Source organism: Chrysochloris asiatica, unplaced genomic scaffold (genome assembly GCF_000296735.1).
Source record: "Chrysochloris asiatica unplaced genomic scaffold, ChrAsi1.0 scaffold00215, whole genome shotgun sequence".
NCBI lineage: Eukaryota > Metazoa > Chordata > Mammalia > Afrosoricida > Chrysochloridae > Chrysochloris > Chrysochloris asiatica.
Genome location: NW_006408733.1, coordinates 1334605 through 1355841, shown reverse-complemented (window position 1 = coordinate 1355841; position 21237 = coordinate 1334605). Strand labels below are relative to the sequence as shown.

The 21237-nt window shown below is 42.5% G+C and overlaps 1 protein-coding gene across 1 annotated transcript in view; it reads right to left on the bottom strand.

The window, feature by feature from the left end:
* The window catches only part of FSTL4 (follistatin-like 4), a 676535-nt gene that overhangs the window by 632623 nt on the left and 22675 nt on the right, over nt 1-21237 (bottom strand). The window lies entirely within an intron of this gene.

Here is a 21237-nt window from a genome sequence, read left to right as displayed (position 1 = left end):
ACAGCTCTTCTGGTCTCCTGTCATTAGTGTTTAATACCATTCAATTTGTTCCTGAGATGGTCTCTAAATTCAGGTGGGATATGTTCAAGGTCATATTTTGACTCTTGTGGACCTGTTTTAATTTTCTTCAACTTCAGCCTGAATTGTATATGAACAATTTATGTTCTCTTCCACAGTCTTCCCTTGGCCTTGTTTTGACTGATGATATGGAGCATTCCTGTCAACTCTTCCATCATATGTAATCCATTTGTTTCCTGTGTATTCCATCTGGTGAGTGTCATGTATACAGTCATCTTTTATGTTGTTTAAAAAAGACATTTCCAGTGAATAAGTCATTGATCTTGCCAAATTTTATCATGCAGAAAACTCAAAAGAATCTACAGAAAAATTATTAGAATTAATAAATGAATTTGAAAAGGGCATTAGATGAATATAATCCATATATGAGATCAATAGTATTTATTTATACCAGAAATCAATTAGAAAATAATGCTTTAGAGCAATGTGATTTTTAATGACATCAATAGCCATTATGTATCTAATGAAAAATGGCCAAGGTTTCAACTGAGAGAAAAACAAAATAATGCAACAAGAAATTAAAGGTTAAACAAATGAAGGAATGCACAATATATATAGACTTGACAAGTCAATCATGTTGTCAGTTCAGTTCTTCTTATATTGAACTATCGATTCAATGCAGTTCTAATGAAAACCCCAGCAGAGATTTTTTTCTCCCCCTCATGGTTACTGTCAAATGGATTCTAAAATATAGATGGAAATTCAAAGAGCTAAAACAAAGTAGGATAAGACTAAAGAACAGAATTGGAAGATGATACTATCAGCTATCAGGATTTAACAAACAAGTCTTGGTGTGGTGTAGCAAGTAAATGCACTGGACTGCAAGGTCAGTTTGAACTGCAAGGTTGGCAGTTCTAGCTTACCAGCTGCTCCTTGGAAAGCCTATACAGGGGCTCTATGAGTTGGAACTGACTTGAAGGCACTTAACAATAACAACAACAACAGTAATCAAGCACTGTAGTATTGGAGAAAGGATAGATCAAGTAATGAAAGAGAAAAAGATAGTAAGATCACTTTGGGGAGGTAACTGAGTTCAATTAATCTCTCAATTATTGAGGCTAAATAAGAATCAGTCTTTCTAGTACCTGAAAAAGCAATGTCCAAGAAGCTTTTTGTACAACTGTACAAAACAAAATCCATTGACATAATGACACGAAGGCCCCGGTTGCACTGCCTAAGAAAGAAATTATTTTCAGTAGAAGCTTCGAGCCATGGTTAAAAATGACAGTTAGTACATGGGCATTACTTAATGACTAAAGTTCTTTAACTAAAAATCTAATTTTATTATGGTATAAATCACACTTTCTTGAGGTAGAGAATTAATTTTAGATTTTTCATTCACTGTTCATAACCTTTCCACGAATTTGACAGCCAAATCATTTTAAATGTCATTTAACCAATACAATACAACAGCTTTATTCCTTATTACACCCTTCCTGAATCCATTATCTTCTACTATAATGTAGAACTTAAGTAAAAAATTACCATTCCATAAAGCTGTATTTTACTGTGCAGTTTAACTGCATAACCTTTATTTTTGAATCAATATAATGTGAGTGCTTAGCAATATTTTTTATAATCTAAAAGTCTATTAAAGATTTTCAGCTATCAAAAAATAGGGGAAGAGTGTCTTCAGTGATGTGAGTCTGGATCCTCAGATTGCATTCCTGAAATGGTTCTTATGTCCACCTTAGACACAGTGGTCAGGGGCTCGGCGAAGGTGATGGAGCCCTCCCCATACCAAAGTCTCTCCTCTCAACCATGTTCTCAGTCATTCTTAAAGGAAGAGAAAGTCTTAGTCTGTCACTCAAATTATTATGGGACTCACCCTTGCTTACTATTGTAAAATAGACACTTGAGTGGGATAAAAAGGAATATCTGGAAACATGATTACAGAAAGCTTGTAAGCCTGTCTTCAGCCTATAACTGATTGGTACCTAAGAGGGGTTCTAGAACTTGCCCAGTGAACTAGGCTGCTTGTAGAGCCTTTGTAGTATATAGGACCTTAGATGGAATCCTGAGCCCCATCCAGAACCTTCTGAGGTGAGACATACTCACATGAAAGGACATGTAGACAAGAATGGAGTGACTAGAGAGAAACAGAAGCTAGATACTTCTTGAAATAAAGACCAGCAGGAAAAATCAACATCAAAAACAAAAGTGGCAGTCTGGTAGGCTAGTACAAGGACAAGCAAGTTGTTCTCCAGAGAGCCATCAAAGCAAGCAATCAAGTCCCTTCAGGACAAACCCTCCTCCAAGACTGAAATTCAAAGGGAACACACGAACAGGCATGTAAGCTTGCTGGTGACCACACTGGTCTACTGGTGAGTGGAAGAGGGGGAAAGGCAGCAATGAAGATATGGGCTGAATTCAACCACGTATCATAAACCCTTGTTGACCTGGAGATGAGAGAGAGAATAGGAAGGGCTAGTTGGTCCAAAATATGGTAAGACCTGGGGACCCCTGAGCCCATGGACAAGGGAGGGCTATAGTTGAGAGTGAAGCATCCAGCAGATATGAAGTGAGAAAAAATGTACAAGAAGCCCCAAATTTGCAGGTAGTATCCATTTGACCTAGCTTCAATGGCCTGATGATCATAACTCCACTAGAAGAATAAAAAAAAAAAAAAGATAAAGGAAACAAGTGTAAATTGCTACAATTTGACAAACTTGACCTATATTTATGGATGTAGTAGCTCAAAATACCAACTGAGAGGGAAGGAATCTTCATCCTCTCCCCTCTGTACACCAGGTTAACAGGGACAGGCAACTTAGACATTGGCTACCTAAAATGTGAGGGGCTATACAGGAGCTCTAGTAGCATAATGGTTACGAATTGGGCTGTGAACTGCAAGGTTCCACAGCACACAGCCAGGCCATAAAGGCATGAAGTAATTGGCTTACAACTTTTCAAGACTGAGTTTAATTTTAGAGTGTATGGGGGAAGGTAGACTCTGCACTGAAGAGTTTTCATCTTATCTAGACAGGTCTGGTGAAAGGAGATGGGAATCAGATTCTTATGATTCAATAGTGAATAATAGTTAACATGACTAATTGTGATTGTCACAACTATAAAGGTAGAAGTTTTGTAACATAAAGGGAATAGTTAATCTTACATTCCAGGAACAGAGGGCCCTAGGACCATCAAGGGAGAAGAGCACAAGTGGAATGTAGGACCCTATCCATAGAAAGCAGCAACACCAGAGATGGAGCACAGATTAGGTCATGGAGAGAGGGAGCAACCGAGGACTCTGAACTCATGGAAAGAGAAAGGCTGTGTGCTTGCAGCCAGGAGGCAGACTTACAGGATGTGTCCTTTGGTTGTTTAAATGATTACATATTCCTGAGTGTTTTTATGTATATCAAAAACACACACAAAAAAAAACAGAGGGAATGAAAGCAATGATGATGCTGTTGAATGATGTTGCACAGAAGGGATTTTAATAATTGCAATGAAACAAAATACGATAGGATGAGTGCAAAACCAATGTTCTCCTGTGTAATTCACAATAAAAACTTTTAAAAAATAAAAAAGAAGCAAAATATTGAAACTGATATTAAGGAAATGGAAATATATATATGTATGTATGTATGTTATGGGACTCAGTGACTTTTGGAAAATGCTGACCCTGTAAGTTAGGAAAAAGGAGTCAAGAGCACCCACTTCTCAGTATTACTAAAAAGACAAGGAAAAGAAAACAGTAAGCTGGATACAGCTCAAAATGGTCAGGTCTATGTAGTTCTGGTGTGGCACTGTGGGCTAATGCGCCAGACTGCAAAGCCGTTTGAACTGCAAGGTCGGTGGTTCAAGCTCATCAGCTATTCCTCAGAAACCCTATACAGGGTCCCTATGGTTCAGAATCGACTCGATGGCAATTAACAACAAATGCAAATGTTAAAGATTAAGTTGTGACACTCCCCGCACCCCAACTGACATTGAAGTCATAACCTCTGGTGCCTATGAACATGGCTTTGCTTGGAAATAAGGTCATTGAAGATATTATCATTAATATGCAGTCATAATGGAATTGTTGTTGTTGTTGTCAGGTGCCATCAAGTCGGAACTAACTCATAGTGACCCCATGCACAGCAGAATGAAACAATGTCCGATCCTGGGCCAACCTCACTACCACTGCCACACTTGAGTCCATCAATGATGCCACCTAGCCTATCCATCTTGTTGGGGGCCTTCCTCTTTTTCTCCGACCCTCCATTTTACCGAGTATGATATCATTCTCCAAATGGCCACCACTCGTCTGTCTGCCGTGCTGTGGTGGCTTGAGTTGCTGTGATTCTGAGGGCTATGCCACCAGTATTTTAAGTAACTAGCAGGGTCATCCATGGTGGACAGGTTTCAGATGAGCTTCCAGACAAAGACATACTAGGAAGAAAGAGTGACAAACTACTTCCGAATCGTTAGTCACTGAAAACTCTATGAATAGCAGAGACTGGGAAAGAAATGCCTCCTCAAAGTAGAGTTGACCATGATGATGAGAACAGAGTTAAGCTAGGGGGAGAAAAGCCCACAGAACCTTCATTTGCTGATGGGCCACAACTCAAAATGAAGAGAAACAGCTGTAAACATCCATTGAAAATCAGAACATGGAATGTACGAAATATGAATCTGGGAAAATTGGAAGTTATCAAAAATGAAATGGAATGCATCAACATCAGTATCTTAGGTACTAGTGAGCTGAAATGGACTGGTATTGGCCATTTTTAATCTGACAACCACATGGTTTACTATGCAGGGAATGCCAAATTGAACAGGAATGGTGTTGCATTTATCGTCAAAAAGAACATATCCAGATCAGTCATGGGGTACAATGCTGTAAGTGATAGGATAATATCCATGCACCTACAGGGAAGCCCAGTTAATACCACTATGATTCAAATTTGCACCAACCACTAAAGCCAATGATGAAATAAAAGAATTCTACCAACTTCTTCAATCTGAAATCGATCAAACATGCAATCAAGATGTATTGCTCATTACTGGTGATTGGAATGCAAAGGTTGGGAGCAAAGAGGAATGACCAGTAGTTGGAAATTTTGGATTTGGCGATAGAAATGATGCTGGAGAACTAATGATAATGGAATTGGGTGGGTCCAAATCCAATGTGAGAGAAATCTTATCAAAGAGAAAAGACACCAAGAAATAGATGGCCATATGAAGGAGTTAGGTTGCAATTTCAAGTCAGAAAGAACCAGGAGCTACCAAAAACTGAGAGAGAAAAGAAAAGCTCTTCTAAAGCCTTCAGAGAGAATGTGGACCCTAAATTCAGACTCCAGAACTGTGAGAGAAAAATTTCTATTCTTACAAGCCACCTACTTCATGGTATTTGCTACAGTAACTCTAATAAACTGATACAGTAGACAAAGCAGATCTAAGTCTGGCATAGATGGAGCCTAACTTGCCAAGGTGGGTAGCTGACATTCTGCCCACATTCCAGTTTCCTGATGGTAAGCCCAGGACTGACAGAGTCTCTGCCCGGTGTGAGGACAGCTGGAGGAAGTTCCCTGCCTCAGAGTTTTTCAGGCCCTAATTGTCTGAAGAAGCTACAAGAGGAAGCCCATGTGTTCAATTTATAAGCCATTTAGTACAACTGAGATAGAGGCTTTGCTAGCATTCAACACTAATCACTACAGAAATTCTGACAAGTAAATTCTACACTTTCCATCTCTGAGATGCTCTTAATACTAATGTCTCTTTAACAACCTTTCTTTTTGATTTATTTTTTACTAATTCAAAATAAGGCAATTTTTTATTTATTCAATCAGATTCTAAAATGTGACTCTAATCTTTGCTAGCAAGGCACCATTCTGCAATTAAAATCTTCACTTGGACTGACAGAATACAATTAAACAAAGCGATGCCTTATGTAGCGCGTACTTCATGACTGGTTCCTACTTACTAAGCACACACCAGGCATCTTGTGCACTTTATTTCATTTGTTTGGCTGAGTTAAACGCAGAAGGAAAACCTTAGAGTGGTTAAATTTCCTGGCACATCATGCCTGGGTCTGAAAAGCCAGATGACAAGAAAGTCAAGGGATGAAGCCTAAACTCAGGGCTAGTTTGAGAACCACACTGAATAATCCAGCAAAGAACAGGAATTTCTAGGGAGAGTCTGAACATTCTTTGCCTTCTTCCCCCTTCCAGAACTCATGGTAAATATTAAAATATAATACTAAAGAAGGAGGTGCCGCCTCTTGAAAAATGCTAACTGGCCAAGGGTTAGATTCCTCTCCTACCTCAACTGCCTTTCTCAATGCCCCCGGGAGACTGAGATGCGAAAGGAAAGAGTTGGGCTTGACCACAGGAGCAAAGAAAGTACCCCAAGGCAGTTGCCCAGTCCATTCTGACTCATGGTGTCCCCATGTGTATCATAGCAGAACTATTCTCCAGAGAATTTTCAATGAGTAATTTTTGGGAAGTAGACCACAAGACTGCCACCCTTCCAATCAGCAGTGAGCATATTAACCATGTGCACCATCCAGAGACTCCCAAAGGGCAACTCTCAAATATTTGGGGGCTGAAACATTAATGACACATTGAATGACGTCTGTGTTCCTTTCCATTTCCTATCTCACCACAAACACAGTTGTGTAAGAAAACTGGTGCTTATGTAACCAAAAAACCAAATCCACTGCCATCAAGTCAATTCCAATTCATAGCAACCTTATGTAAGGTTTCTGAGGCAGAAAATATTGACAAGAGAAAAACACCTCCTCTTTCATCCATGGAGTGGCTGGTGGATTCAAACCACTGACCTTGCAGTTAGCAGCACAACATGCAACCCATTGCACCACCAGGCCTCCTGGTGTTTACACTGGCCTGGAAAATCTAAGATACTAAACCAGAAAGTTTAATAAAAGATATATAAAAGATCAATGGAAGAGACCACAGTCCCTATGTCTATTTGTCATTTGAGGTTTGCACAAGGACTGGGGGGGGTGGGGGTCAGAGCTGTAGATGTTCTGACAGAAAGATACAAAATTGTCCAGAGTCATATTTACTATTAAGGTAAAAATCATCTGTTTGTTTTTTTTGAAAAAACCTACTATGAACCTACCAATAACATTCTTACGGACACACTGGTAGAAAACATTAATCTTCTTATGTCCACAAGGGAGAAGATGAAACAAGATCCCCAAATCTTCATTAGGTCCAAATAACCTGATGTCATTAGCAGCTGTTCCACTAGCTCCAGCCCCAAGGAAGCCACCCACAGACCTCCTACTCCAGTTAATCTATCTGTAAAATGGGCAAACTAGTCAACCCAGCCAGGATGAATAAAATGAAGCCTAAGAAATATGGCATGAGTCCCACAGACATTTCTACCCAGTTCTCACTGGTGGGAAGCAGAGAGCAGTCAGTAAAGGACGACATTGTGATACCCTAAGGAAGAAAGGTATTAGTAGGGATTATCAGTCCCTAGATAACAGAGAGCCCTGGTAGCATAGTGGTTATACATTGGACTGCTAACTAAAAGGTCAGCAGTTTGAATCCACCAGTTACTCTTCAGAAGAAAGGTGAAGCTTTCTACTTTTGTAATGATTTTCAGCCTTGGAAACCCTACACAAGGTCGTTATGAGTAGAAATTGCCTGGACAGCACACCACCAGACAACAAAGAGGAGCCCTTGTATGTTGCAATAGGATAAAGCACTGGGACTTCAAGGTCGGTATGAACTGCAAGGTCGGTGGTTCAAACTCACCAGCCACTCCTTGGAAACTCTATGCAGGGTTGCTGTGAGTTAGAGCCCACTTAACTGCACTTAACAACAACAACGCTAACAAAGAAAGCATGGAGAGCTTTTCCAGCCATTCAGAAATGAAGATGATTTGGAAGCTAATTTTCATGTTTTTAAAAGCAAAGAATGAATAAAATATTATGAGAGGATTCAGTCATTTTAAATTCTATCACTTTAAGCTATATAGTAAAGATCATTCAAATTAAAATAAAAAAAAATGCTCTCGAATTTAAGATAGTCTTTTGTAGCAATCCTACCAAAGTGACAATACAAGTAAACACTAAATTACATTTGATGGAATAAATGTCAATAACTAATTGATCATTTCACCTCATTAAACATATTGTCTGCATGCCACCAGATTAAGAGACCAGGAGGGAAAGAGAAGCACTTAGCAGTTTTAACTCACTGGCAGTTCAAGAAAATTAAAAACAAATGAACTTTTTGATTTGGAAAGTAATTTACATGTCCACATGTCTCTCTCAGAAGATGCAATCACCATGCCTGGGAAGCTGATGACATCCTGGGGCTCTACCTGACACTCCAGGGGCCACTACATTAGTTTGTCCACATTGCCATGGGCACTAGCAGGGTACGACAAACACCCCCCACCCCCAATCATGTGCAGAACCATTGAGCCACAAAAAGCAACAGTGATGCTACATTGCAGTTACGAGAGCAGCCTCAGTCTCCCCAATGGTCCACATCACATTCATCTCCTACCCCAGCCCAGGGTCTGCCATATTACAGGGCCTAATCTAATTACAGTGTAAGAATGAAATCAAATTATTTCAAGATCTCCTGATGGAAAGGCGGGGGTGTGTGGGGTTTGTCTTGAGGTGCAGGGAATATGAGAACTGTCACTGAAGCCCATGTCTCTATAGTTTTCCTTTGTAGGTGAGCTTTTACAGAATCATAGGGACACCTTGAGACACATTTCTCATTCTGAGAAGCATCATGTCCACTAATTGTCCTGCCAAGCAAGAATCTCCACTGTGCTGGCTTTGTCTGTGGTCCACACTAAGAAAACCAAGACCATATGTGCGTGTTTGCGGAAGAAGAAATAAGAGCAAAGACAGATGGACCCTGGGAGAAAAGGAGGTAGGAGTCTACATATCAGTTATTCATGACACCCTCCAGGTACCATCCAATAGATGATGTAACTTAACATCGACCTGTTTAACCTGATATTCTAATCTGCCACTTTTTTTTTTTTTTTCCATTCTTTCTTTCTGCCAGTTGTAAGCCCAAAATGAGATTTTAAATAACCTATGCTTAGGAAATTAAAAGGCAAAAATTGGAAGGAAGTCTGCCCTCTAGCATAGTCCTCAGTCTGAGACTATTTTTCATTTGGGGTTGGCACATGCAGTGGGGGGCCATAGCTGTAGATGATCTGGCAGAAAGACACAAAATGTTCCAGAGTTATCCAGAGCAGGGTCAGTGGCAAGTGGATCTAGCTGAGCCCTGTGACATGGCACATGGGCAAGATGAGGAAGGCTAGCAGCTGGCCAGTGGCAAGTAGGAGCTGTCTGGTAGCATAAAACCCAAAACACCTGAAGTGGCTGATACCAAAGAAAGGCACACTCCTAACCCCAGAGTCCAAGCATCCTAACCAGAAACTGTCATCTTGCCCAGAAAAGAGGTGCCTGCCGCTGTCACTCCTGGTTGGCCAGTGAGCCCCATGGTCCTTCAATGTATCTCCTACACCTCCTCACTACTTCCTGCCTCATCACTTCCATTAAGCCCTCCCTGGTGTTCCCACCCTGATGACTTTCCCTAAGACACTTGGTCACTTATCTGAGACTCTCAGCAGAGCACCTGATTGGTCTCCTACCCAATTCTGTATTCATCCCTTAATTGGCTCATTTATTCATTTATCCAAGAAACATTTACTATCCTGGAGATACAGCAATGATAAGAGACACAGCTCTTGCCCCCATAAAGTACAGGATTTCATGCAGAGAGACAGACAAGAAACCAGCAAGAGAATCACATAGACCATCTTACGGCAAGAAGAGACATGGTGATGAATAAAGCAAAGGAGCAGATACAGAGGCAGGGGGCAAGTTTGTTATTTTAGAGAAGGTAGTCACAGAGGGTCCTCCGAAAGCTGATATCTGAGTACAGACCTGTTCCCTCTGATTGTGACATTAGCCTGCTCAGAAATGTTCAATCACTCCATTTGTCACCAATCAGAGCCTCTCCCTAAGGTCTCTCATCCACTGCACAGCATAAGCACCAGCAGTAAGAACCAACAGTGGAGACAGCCTTGCCCCTAAAGTTGCAGCGACCATCCAAGCCTCAGCCTCTGGATGCTGAGCAGTCCCGTGCCAGGTGCTATATGGAGTCTGCTCTGCTTTGACCTCCGAGTCCCCAGAGGTACCACTGCCACCCTCTCCCACCAGCCTCCACCACACGTGCCTGACACTCATGCATGATGAGTTTTGACTATTGTCTCAAAAAATAATTGTCTAGGGCTCCCATAGGTATTCACTTTCTGTACAGGTAGATAAATCTCCAAGCACACTTTGATCAGAAAGCACTTTCATTGTTACCACCATGAAACTTATATTAAGAATGAGACTTAAAGTGCTTTAAATTAAATGAGTTATATATAATTAAAAAGCCTTTAAGGCACAACAAAGGTCTTTTTCAATTTTCTTTTATAATGGAATCAAAGGAAGAAAGACACCCATTAGTCAGCATAGCTGATATTCACTTAGTATCTGGTCCATACAAGTTGTTGTTGTTACTAAGTCCCATTAAATAATAGCAAACCTGTAGAGGGCTCCCGAGGAGTGGCTGGCGAGTTCGAACTGCCAACCTTGCAGTTTAAACCGAACTTGCAGTCCAGTGCTTATCCTACAGTGCCACACCAGGACTCCATCCATTCTAGAGTCTTAGGTAAAACCAATTGCTTTTTTCCCTGTCCTCTCCCTGCTCTGTAGGTGTGAAGCAACATGAGCTTCAGTTCTATCTTCTGTAAAATGAAATTGAGATTAGTGTCTTCCTATGGATTGAATTGAAGTCCTAAACCCTACACCTGTGATTGTGACCCAGCTTGGAAATAAGGGTTTCTTTTGTTATGTTAATGAGGTCAAAGGAGACTAAGGTGGGTCCTAAACCTAATCCCTTCTGAGTGATCTTATAAAAAAGAGCAGGACAGACACAAAGATACATAAAGGAAAGACAGATGTCCTGTGACGATGGAGACAGATGTATCTATATGTCCAGGAATACCAAGATTTGCTACTAACCCCGAAAAGCTGAGAGAGACAAAGAAGGACCTTCCCCAAGAGCCCGCAGTCTGAATTCAGACTTTTACCTCCCAAACTATGAGACAATAAAGTCCTATTCTTTAAAGCCACCCATTTGTGGTATTTCAGTTGTAGTAGTACCAGGTAACTAAAACTGCCTATAAGGTTGCTGAGAGAACTAATAAGGAAATGTGCCAAGAGCACTCTGGTGGGAGAGACATTTCCCCCCCATCTGCTTGGCCAGGAGCCACCCAGCCTTCTTCCCTCATCTCCCAGGAAGGGTCTGCCTTTTGGGGTGAAGGAAGGCACCCTGGAATTTAGTCCCCAACAGCCTGAATCAACTCTCCCCTGAAGAGCGAATGCTGGGAGTACAGTGAAGATATAAGTGGGTACTTTTTTCTTTGTTTTATTAAATGCATATGTAACAAATCTACATGAGGTATTTTCAATTGCCTCATATGCATGAGAAAGTTCGATAATGAATAAGGAAGACCGTAGAAGAATTGCTGCATTTGAGTTATGGTGTTGAACTACTATGAACTGCCAGAAGAGCAAGCAGGTTGGAAGAGGTACAGACAGGTGCTCCTTGGAGGCAAGGACAGCGAGAACTTTAAGTATAAGGTCTCATACTTAAAATAAATTATCAGGAGGAATCAGTTCCTGGAGAAGGACATTAGACTTGGTAAAGTAGAGGGTCAGTGAAAAAGAGGAAGATCCCCAATGGGATGGATTACTACTATGGCTGCAGCAATAGGCTGGAGCATATAGTATGATCTGTCAGCATGGCATGGGTCCAGGCAGTATTTTATACTGTTGAGCATAGGGTTGCCATGAGTTGGAATCAACTCAATAGCACTGAACAGCAACAATGCATGTAACAAAAGGATCCTGGTGCAGTGATGCAGGATAAGCCTGAACTACTAACAACAAGGTTGATGATTCAAATCCACCAGGTGTTCTTTGGAGGCCCTGCGCAGGGATTCTAGGAGTTAGAACTGAGTCAATGACACTAACAACAACAACATGCAGACAAATATCTGCCATTTCACGAGACAAACATGATCAGGTTAACTTCTCCCACTTAAAATTTCAAAAGGATATGTATGTCCCTTCAGCTACAAGCCAAAGTCCATGCATGCCCACAAGTCCCTGGCCATGCCAGATCCATCTTCTAGCACACTGTCCCAGTTCTAGGAAACCACCACCTCTGCCCTCCTTTAGATGTTTACAGGGTCCTTGCACGTGTTCCCTCTGCTTGAAATGCTTTGCCTTCCCTCCTTAGATTAATTCCCTCCTATTTGTCCTTTGTTTCTTTCTAAGGTTTATAATTCTAAGGGAAAATCCTCCAGGATCCTCTCCCTCAACAGTCTGACTGGATCTGTTCTCATCGCTGTGCATTCTCTGAGTTCTTCAAACAAAAGCAAGCTTACATTTGTTTTTATAAGTAATTAATTCATGTTTGGCCCACCCCACCAAGATACGGGACGCCATGTCTCTCACCACGGAAACTCTAGTGCCCAGGTAAACAACTTAAGCAAAGAAAAACAAGACCAAATCCATCAACTGAAACACAATGATAAAAAATATTAAGGTATGCTCACACACCCAAAAAGCATCTGCCACTTCAATATTCTTCATATGTACAACTTAGTGACACTAATCATGCTTTTTTGGTGAAAAGATATACAGTGATACATGTAAAGATATACAGTGATAGATTCAACCAATGTTACATACAGTTCCCTGGCATCGGTTATATAGAAAGGAGGCATTTTATCTGCACTTCCTCCTTGGACTAACCCAGTGGGACCCAAATGTTCTTGTTGTTGTTAGGTGCTGATGAGTCAGTTCTGACTCGCAGTAACTGTATGCACAAGAGAATGAACACCACTCAGTCCCATGCTATCCTCACAACCATTGCTATGCTTGAGCCCATTGTTGCTGCTGCTGTACTAATCCATTTTGTGCCCAAATGGGAATCTTTGAAACATACCACAGCCCAGACCAGTTACACTGCAATCTTTATGGGTAGGCCACAGTTTTTATTTTGTTTAATTTGGAGGGAGGGGGATGTTGCTGTTTGGTTGTTTTTTTGCATATAAAGGTTGCATTTGTTGCTCAAGGTCACATATCGAGTAAGTGATGAGTCTAGATATGGACTCAGGAAGTCAAGGTCCAGAATCTACTCACTTGGAACCACTCTGCTCTACTGCTCCCCATCTACAGGTGCCAGTATTTTTTGTAGCTCCCCACATGATTTGACTTTACAGACAAGTTTGGGAACCACTAGATGGTGCAAAAGGAGCTCTGGTAGCATAGTAGTTTCGAACCTTAAGGTCAGCAGTTCAAAACTACCAGCTGTTCCATGGGAGAAAGATGAGGTGTTCTGCTCCCGTAAAGATTTACAGCCTCGGAAACCCCGTACAGGGTCGCTATGAGTCGGAACCAACTCCACGGCACATAGCAGCAGCAGCAGATGGTGCAAATTGCTAACATGCTCTCCTGGTAACTGCAAGGGTGGAGAGGTTCTAGACCACCCAAAGGCACCTCAAAAGGAAGGTCTGACAATTTAATTCTGAAAAATCAGCCACTGAAACCCTATGCAACACAGTTTTACTCTGACAACATGGGGTCTCCATGAGTGAACTGACTCACAGACAACTGGTTCCTGGGCTAACCAAAATCTTATGAACGCTCTCAGAACGAGGCTCCCATCCACAGGTCACTGTTGCTCATTGTGATGCTGGGCATCTTTTCATGGACCACCTGGGTTTCAGCAGGTGCTGTAGGGCTCCCCTGTCCACAGACAGTGAGGTCACTTCAGCATTCGGACCTCAGCAGTCATGGGGTTCTCTGTGGACACCACGGGTTCGAGCACCCAGAACTAACAAATCTCTCTTGGTGAGTGAAAGAATGGTGTGACTAGCCCTGGAGGGCACAAGTTAGTTCTGAGCCACCACAAACATATTCATCGAGGCCCCTGACCCACTGGGGCACAAGCTACCAGGCATTAATCTACAAGAGTTTCTTCATCTATAAATTGAGAGTAAAGGTTCCAACTCCATAGTAACCTGTATAGAGTTTTCAAGGAGCAGCTGGTAAGTTTGGACTGCCAACCTTGTGATCCAGTGTTTATCCTATAGCACCACACCAGGACTCCAGAGTAAAAGTTTGTTGTTGTTGTTGTTAAGTGCTGTCAAGTTGGTTCTGACTCATAACCACCTGTAAAGGTTTTTTCTGAGGGGTGGGTGGTGAGTTTGAACTGCCGACCTTGCAGTCCAAATTGACTTTGCAGTCCAGTGCATTAATCCACAGCACCACACCAGAACTCCTCAGAGAGAAGGTTGTTGTTGTTAAGTGCCGTTGAGTCGATTCCAACCCATAGCAACCCTGTATAGGGTTTCCAAGGAGCAGCTGGTGAGCTTGAACCACCAACCTTGCAGTTCAAACGACTTTGCAGTCTGATGTATTAGCCCACAGCACCATACTCTGAAATGGCTGTGAGAACAGAAAGAGAAAAGTGTGCAAAGAGCCACCAAGCTTGTCAATTTCTACCCAGGCAGCATCTTGGGCAACATGGATCCAGCACCTAGCCCAGTGCCCAGCATGAAAGAGGTACTCAGTCAAGGTTTCTGAGCCTCTAGTATTAAAGACAGTTCAATTGGTCCTCCAGCAGCCAGTGAACAATGACTCAGAGAAACGAGGTTTAGGGAGATGCTCTATCAGCTGGTACACAGCCTATAAACCATCACCAACACCTGAGCCAAGGAGCTGGTCCCACATCAGACTGTCATTCTGGAACATTGGATCTAGGAAAAGGATATTTGATGGACTTCAGCTTTTAAAGGCCAATACAGAAAATATTATCTATCAGATAAGTCCTGCCTACACGCTGATATGGCTTTTTCTCACACTTTGAGGCTGCCCACTAATTCACGTACTTCAACACATTTATTTTCTGAGATCCTTCCTTAGGGTATTCTGCAGGTGGGCAACTCATGCATCTGGAGCCCTGCATGCATCTGGCATAGCCCTGCCCTGCCCTATAGAGCCACCCTGACCATTCATTCACCATTGCCATTCCACAGAGGTGCAACTTCCTGATAGGCTCACCCATGCTCACCCACTTAGTTGAGGTAGACATACCTCTGAAGGAGTCGCACTATGAGATTTCAGCAAAGCTTAATACTCACTGTGCCTGAAGTGTACCCTGCCACTTGTGCCCCTGAAGAGGAGAAGATGTTCCTCCAGGACAACACCCCCACAGCAGGAACACAAAGGCTGGCCTTGGGCCTGTTCTCAGCACTTACTGCCTTGTTCTCGTCCAGTGACCAACAGAAGAGTCAACAAACACAGCATTTCCACACTGGCTGTCCTGACCCCCCCAGAAGTCATTATCTGACAGTAACTGCCTTGGTTGCTAATACTAGGAATCTTGCCTGCTCCCTAATTTCAAGGTCAAAGAGACTAACTTTTTAGAGGGCAACAGCTTTCACCAACCCTTAGGACTTCCCCAAGGACAATTCTTAAAAGCAGAACTCCAGACTACAAAACATTACACATAGATGTCAACCCAGAGCCCAGACAGACATCCACCTGCTCATAAGCGTGGACACAGTACTAGACCTGGCCAGGCCCTCTATCCAGAACAGAAGATATTCATGGGTTCAGCCAGTGGCTGCAAAGTGCCCAGTGGACCCCTGGGAAGAACTGGATGGAACTTGTCAAAGAGACATTAATTCTCACAGTTTCAATGGCTGCTCTGTAGACATTCCCCCACAGTAAGAAAGGTCAAAGAAAGGTGGGGAGAAGGTGAGTAGAGCCAGGCCTTGTTGTCCCACTTGGCATAGGGAAGGTCATGGCCATGGCCCCATGAGTCAAACTCAAGTCCCGTTGCCCCTAGGGTATGGACAGGCCTTATCTGAGAGTCCAGCCTTTAAAAGCACGAAGTCAACAAATGTCCTTTTCCTAGTCCCCAATCTCAAAATTTTCTACTGGGAGTAAAAACACAGCATCATGGTCAGGAGCACAAACTGGACAGTCAGAATGCCAAGTGGAAATAAGGTTCCACCAGTTAATATTTGGGAGACTTCAAATAAGTAATTTATCATCTTAAAATCTGTTCCCACACCTTTAAAATAAGCAAGATAATAATATCTCACAGAATCTTTCTGAGAAATCAATAAAACAATCCCCTTAAGGCTTTGGTAAAATGGTAGTTGTTTATTACTGTCATCATCATTAATGGCTGTGGAATTCAAAGAAATGTTCCTGCTCTCCTCAGTCCTATTAAGTGAAGGATAAGGGGTCCTATTTAACTCCCAGCCCTGAGCTCCAGAGACCCCTGTCTTTTCTATCCTAGAGGTGACACTGGTTCCCTCCCTAATTCCTGATTACATAGAAACAGGCATCATAATAAAAGTCAAGCTTCTAATGCAAAAAGAATTTGCACCTGGCTGGGAGCAAAGCTGAGCCGCAGAGCTAGAGAAGCATCAGTTGTGTCTTGTCTTCCATGGTGATGGGTCTAATTATCCCACAGTAGCTCAACTGTGATGCTGCTCACTGAATCACACAGAATGGGGGACCCTCTATGAAAAAACATCTAGTCAAGCCGAGACTCCCACATAGTTCTTCTTCCTTCCCCCAAACAATTCCAGTTAAAACTCAAAGCATCTGTGTCAAGGAGCTCCCTGCATCCACAAGAGATGGAATTCGAGTCATAAGGCCACATGGTGGTAGTGGTGGTGGTAGTGTGCCGTGGAGTTGGTTCCAACTCACAGTGACCCTGCATAGCGTTTCCGAGGCTGTAATCTTTATGGGCGCAGAAAGCCTTATCTTTCTCCCACGGAAGGGCTGGCAGTTTCAAACTGCTGACCTTGAGATTAACAGCCTGACTCGTAACCACTACACTGCCAGAGCTCCTCATAAAGCCATGCACAAGCCCTAAAGTCTGCTCCTCTTTATTGAACACGGTGGGCAGGGAGTGGACCCAAGCCCTTGGAGCTAGGCACAGAGCTATTAAGAAGGAGGAAGGGTCAAGGTGGTGGACTGGCAAGTCAGCCTTGTGGATGTTGGGCCTATTTTGCAGCCTGTCTGCTGGGATAACTAAGGACATAAGAACAGCATGCATACAGGCCAGGTCAGGTGTAGTAAGGAAGACAGGCAGACAAAGCACAGGAGTAAAGATTTAAAACTACGTAGACAGGCCCTTGTGCCAGAGACAACATCCACTCCAGCTCTGAAGATCTGAAAATTTACCACACTTATAAAACCTCCATTCACATTGTTTTGAGAGCTTCCTGAGAGGTTTGAGATAGGCTTCTCAGTGAAGAATATTGAATGTACCATGGACTACTAGAAGAACGAATAAATCTGTCTTGGAAGTAAAGTGTATCTAGAATACTCTTAGAAGCCAGGATGGCAAGAGTTCATCTCATATAGTTTGGATATGTCACAAGGAGGGATCAGTTCCTAGAGTAAGACCCCATGCTTGCTAGAGGGTCTGCCAAAAAGAGGAAGAATCACAATGAGACAGATTGACACAGGGTCTACAACAAGTTCAAACATAGCAACATTTGTGAGGCTGGCTCAGGACTAGGTGGTGTTTCATTCTGTTGCACATAGAGTCACTGTAGGTAGGAGTCAACTCAGTAACACCGAACAACAACTTCAGCTTCACCAGCCCTTTCCACTCACAATAACCTCCTCTCTCACTCATCCTAGTAGAGCTTCCCAGCCCTGCACCCACACCCTCATCTCAGAACCCTGAATATCCACCTCAAGTATGGGTACTGCCTGCTGGCCACAGGTGGTAATGGGACTAGAGCAGACACTTGCCCAAGGTAGGCCAATCAGATTACCATCGTTGAAAAACTGAACCCAGAGGCCAAAGCTCTAATGAAAGTTCAGAGATCTGTAGCTATTGGTTGGCTAAGAGGACAAGGAAACCTGGTGGACTGTTGTTGTTGTTAAGTACTGTGGAGTCGGTTCCGACTCATAGTGACCCGGCACAGGGTTTCCTAGGCTGTAAATCTTTATGGGAGCAGAACGCCTCATCTTTCTCCAGTGTAACAGCTGGTAGTTTCGAACTGCTGACCTTGAGGTTCACAGCCTGACTCGTAACCACTACATATTACATGTTGTGGGCAGTGAGGTGGGACTTACATTTTGTGAAATGGCCAGTCTGTGAAGAGGAGAGCAGACAGGGGAGAAAGAAATAGAGGTTGGAGGAGATGTGACTCAGAAAAAAAGAGATGGGGAAACAGGTTGCATGATGCTTCTATGCCCTGAGCCATCCCCAGTCTGGCCCACAGTACTAACTGAACATGGTTTGTACTTTATTGATTTCTCACCATGTACTGGGGTATAGGTGATCTCTTATATCTTTGTTTGTGATTAGTCTTTCTTCCTTATCTACCATCATGAGATATTAGCGCATATACAGGATTTTCCTGTGGAATAATACAGCTCATGTCCATCTTTTCTTTTGCAACACAAAAACTATTGTTTTGAGTGAAGTTAAATGTAATTTCAATATACATTTTTACCAGAATACAAAATGAATCACAAATCATTGTTAAACTTGGCATATCCATAGAAATTTTTTTACTGATAACAGTTACCAAACAACTAGATACAACCAATTGGACCAGGATAAACATCTGGCTCAAGATGGAACTCTAAAGCAAGATGTAAGCACTCTAGAATGACCATGTTTGTGTCACACATTGCATTATCCTCTGCAAGATGAGATAGAACAACAGTGAGCAGTTACCTTGCTACTACCAGTCTATGTCTTCAGAATGAAACTTTCGAGTTACTGAGTGAACAAGACGGCTGAAGGCACATTGGCTAGAAGTATCTTAGAGAAGAAGATCTGGAGGGTACAAGCTCTGTTCAGGGGGAAAACTTTTGAAGGGAGAGCATGAGAGGGGCTTTAGTTGAGTCTAAGCCTGGGCCAGCAGTGGAGTTGCTATGGTCACCACTGTATGCATCCTGTGCCATTGACACTTTGAGAGCCAAGCTTCCACTAGCCCTCAACTCAACCCTGGAAAGGAACCTTGGTTGTGGACTCCAGAACTGCCAAGTCCTGGGTCAGAACAAACTAGCACCCTAGATCTGCCATCAGCCACATCCACTCAAGGAGGAAATGGTTATACTGTGAGAACCAACATTCTGCCCTGGGACTAGAGGTGTGAGAATAGGGGAGGCAGATACCACTTCCTTCTTTATTATTTAATCAATATAACTAATTTTCTGTAGTTAGTTGAGAGCTTGATTTGGTCATTATACACAGGTTGGAGTCCTGGTGTAGCATTGTGGCATAATGCACTGGATCGCAAGGACAGTTTGAACTGCAAGGTCAGTAGTTCAAACTCACTACTTGCTCCTCAGAAATCCTATACAGGTTTGCTCTGAGTCAGAACTCACTCAGCATCACTTTACAACAACATACAGAGGTTAGAAAGATCAGCAATTAACACAAGCTTTCTAATTACTTCCGCTAGCTAAGAATCCACTTGGCAACTGATTGCTCTACCACCCCTGCATGCCCCAATGATCCTCAAGTTCCATGTTGGAATCACAAATCCCAGTTCTCTTTAACCACATGAGTCTAGTATAGGGCCCAACACATTCAATGGATTCTTTTTAATTGGTTAGATTTTAGACAACTGGATGCCCAATTTGGTCATGTCCTGAGAAGGTCAGACAGGATATTCTGCATTAGGACACAAAGCAGAATTCTAAGACATACTGCCTGGGCATGGACTCCTCGGTCATGAAGCAGAGAATCCCATTCTTTACAGCCAAATGCTAAAGTCAAAACAGTATCATATACAACAACCTGAATGAAGTTAGCAGGTGAGGAAGATGAACAGTGGGGCATATTTCAGAACCACTCCAATTAGAAGTCCACCTGGCAGGTCTCCCCAGTTTGACATCACCCAACAATTCCACATGAAAGTCTTTCCCCCTGGAATGAACACTCAAAATGTGACATCAGTAGAGCCACAGAAGCCTGAGGTCTTTACTGTAGAGACAGTTTCAAGCATGATTCAAATGGAAAGCTAAAAACGCAAGAAATGGGAAAATAATTCTGCTTCCTTTATTTAGGGAGTAAGCTTTCAATGATGAAACAACGTAAAAGAAGCTTATAACTCAATTGTCTTAAGACTCCAAACCAAGCCAAACTCAACTGCCATTGAGCTGAGTTTACCTCATAGTGAACCTACAGGTCCTAACAGAACTTTCTCCCACATCTTTTTCCCATGGAGTGGCTAGTGGGTTCAAACAGCTGAATGTTTTAACCCCTGCTCTATCAAGGATACTAAGACTTGTTAAGTGCTGTCAAGTCTATTCCAACCCTGTATAGGATTTCCAAGGAGCAACTGGTGGGTTTGAACTGCCAACATATGGTTAGCAGTCCAGCACCACACCAAGACTGTTATTAAGTGCCATCAAGTCGGGTTTGACTTTAGTGACCGTGTATAGGGTTTCCAAGGATGAGTTGGTGGGTTTGACCTGTTGAACTTGTGGTGATCCTACAGTGCCACACCAGGAGTCCATACCAAGACTAGTATTGAAAAACCCTATCCTGAGTCTTATACCTATTTAATGAAATTTCAAAAAAGATACTCTGTTCCCACCACCCAAGAGCCCATCTTTAGTTGACAACCATCCTTTCTGGACTTAATACTTCCGCTGATCCTGAAGATCTAAACCCCGCAGATCATCCTACATTGTGTGAATTTGCACTTTACTCTCTAAGGGGTCACACTTTTTTGGCAAGAATCTGTTGTACCTGTACTGTGATGCTCCTCTGTTCACAGATAGGATAGCTAACTCATTTGAGTCCTTAACCCAACTCTGAAATCAATACCAGTACTTCTTGTATTTTATTCATGATTCATATGAAAGTCAGAGAGGGTAAGTGACTTCCTCCAATACACATCTGGCAAGGAAAGAAACATAACTAGCTGAGGTCTCCAACTTGAGGGTGGGATTGGAGATTTGGGGAGAGCAGGTGAAGTGAGCAGTCTGGCCCCAGTAGTAAAAATCAATTACAAATCCTCACTATTTGCACATCCCATCTTTGTAAGTTAATGTCATGTGGTTGATTCTGACTCATAGTGACCCCATGTGACAGA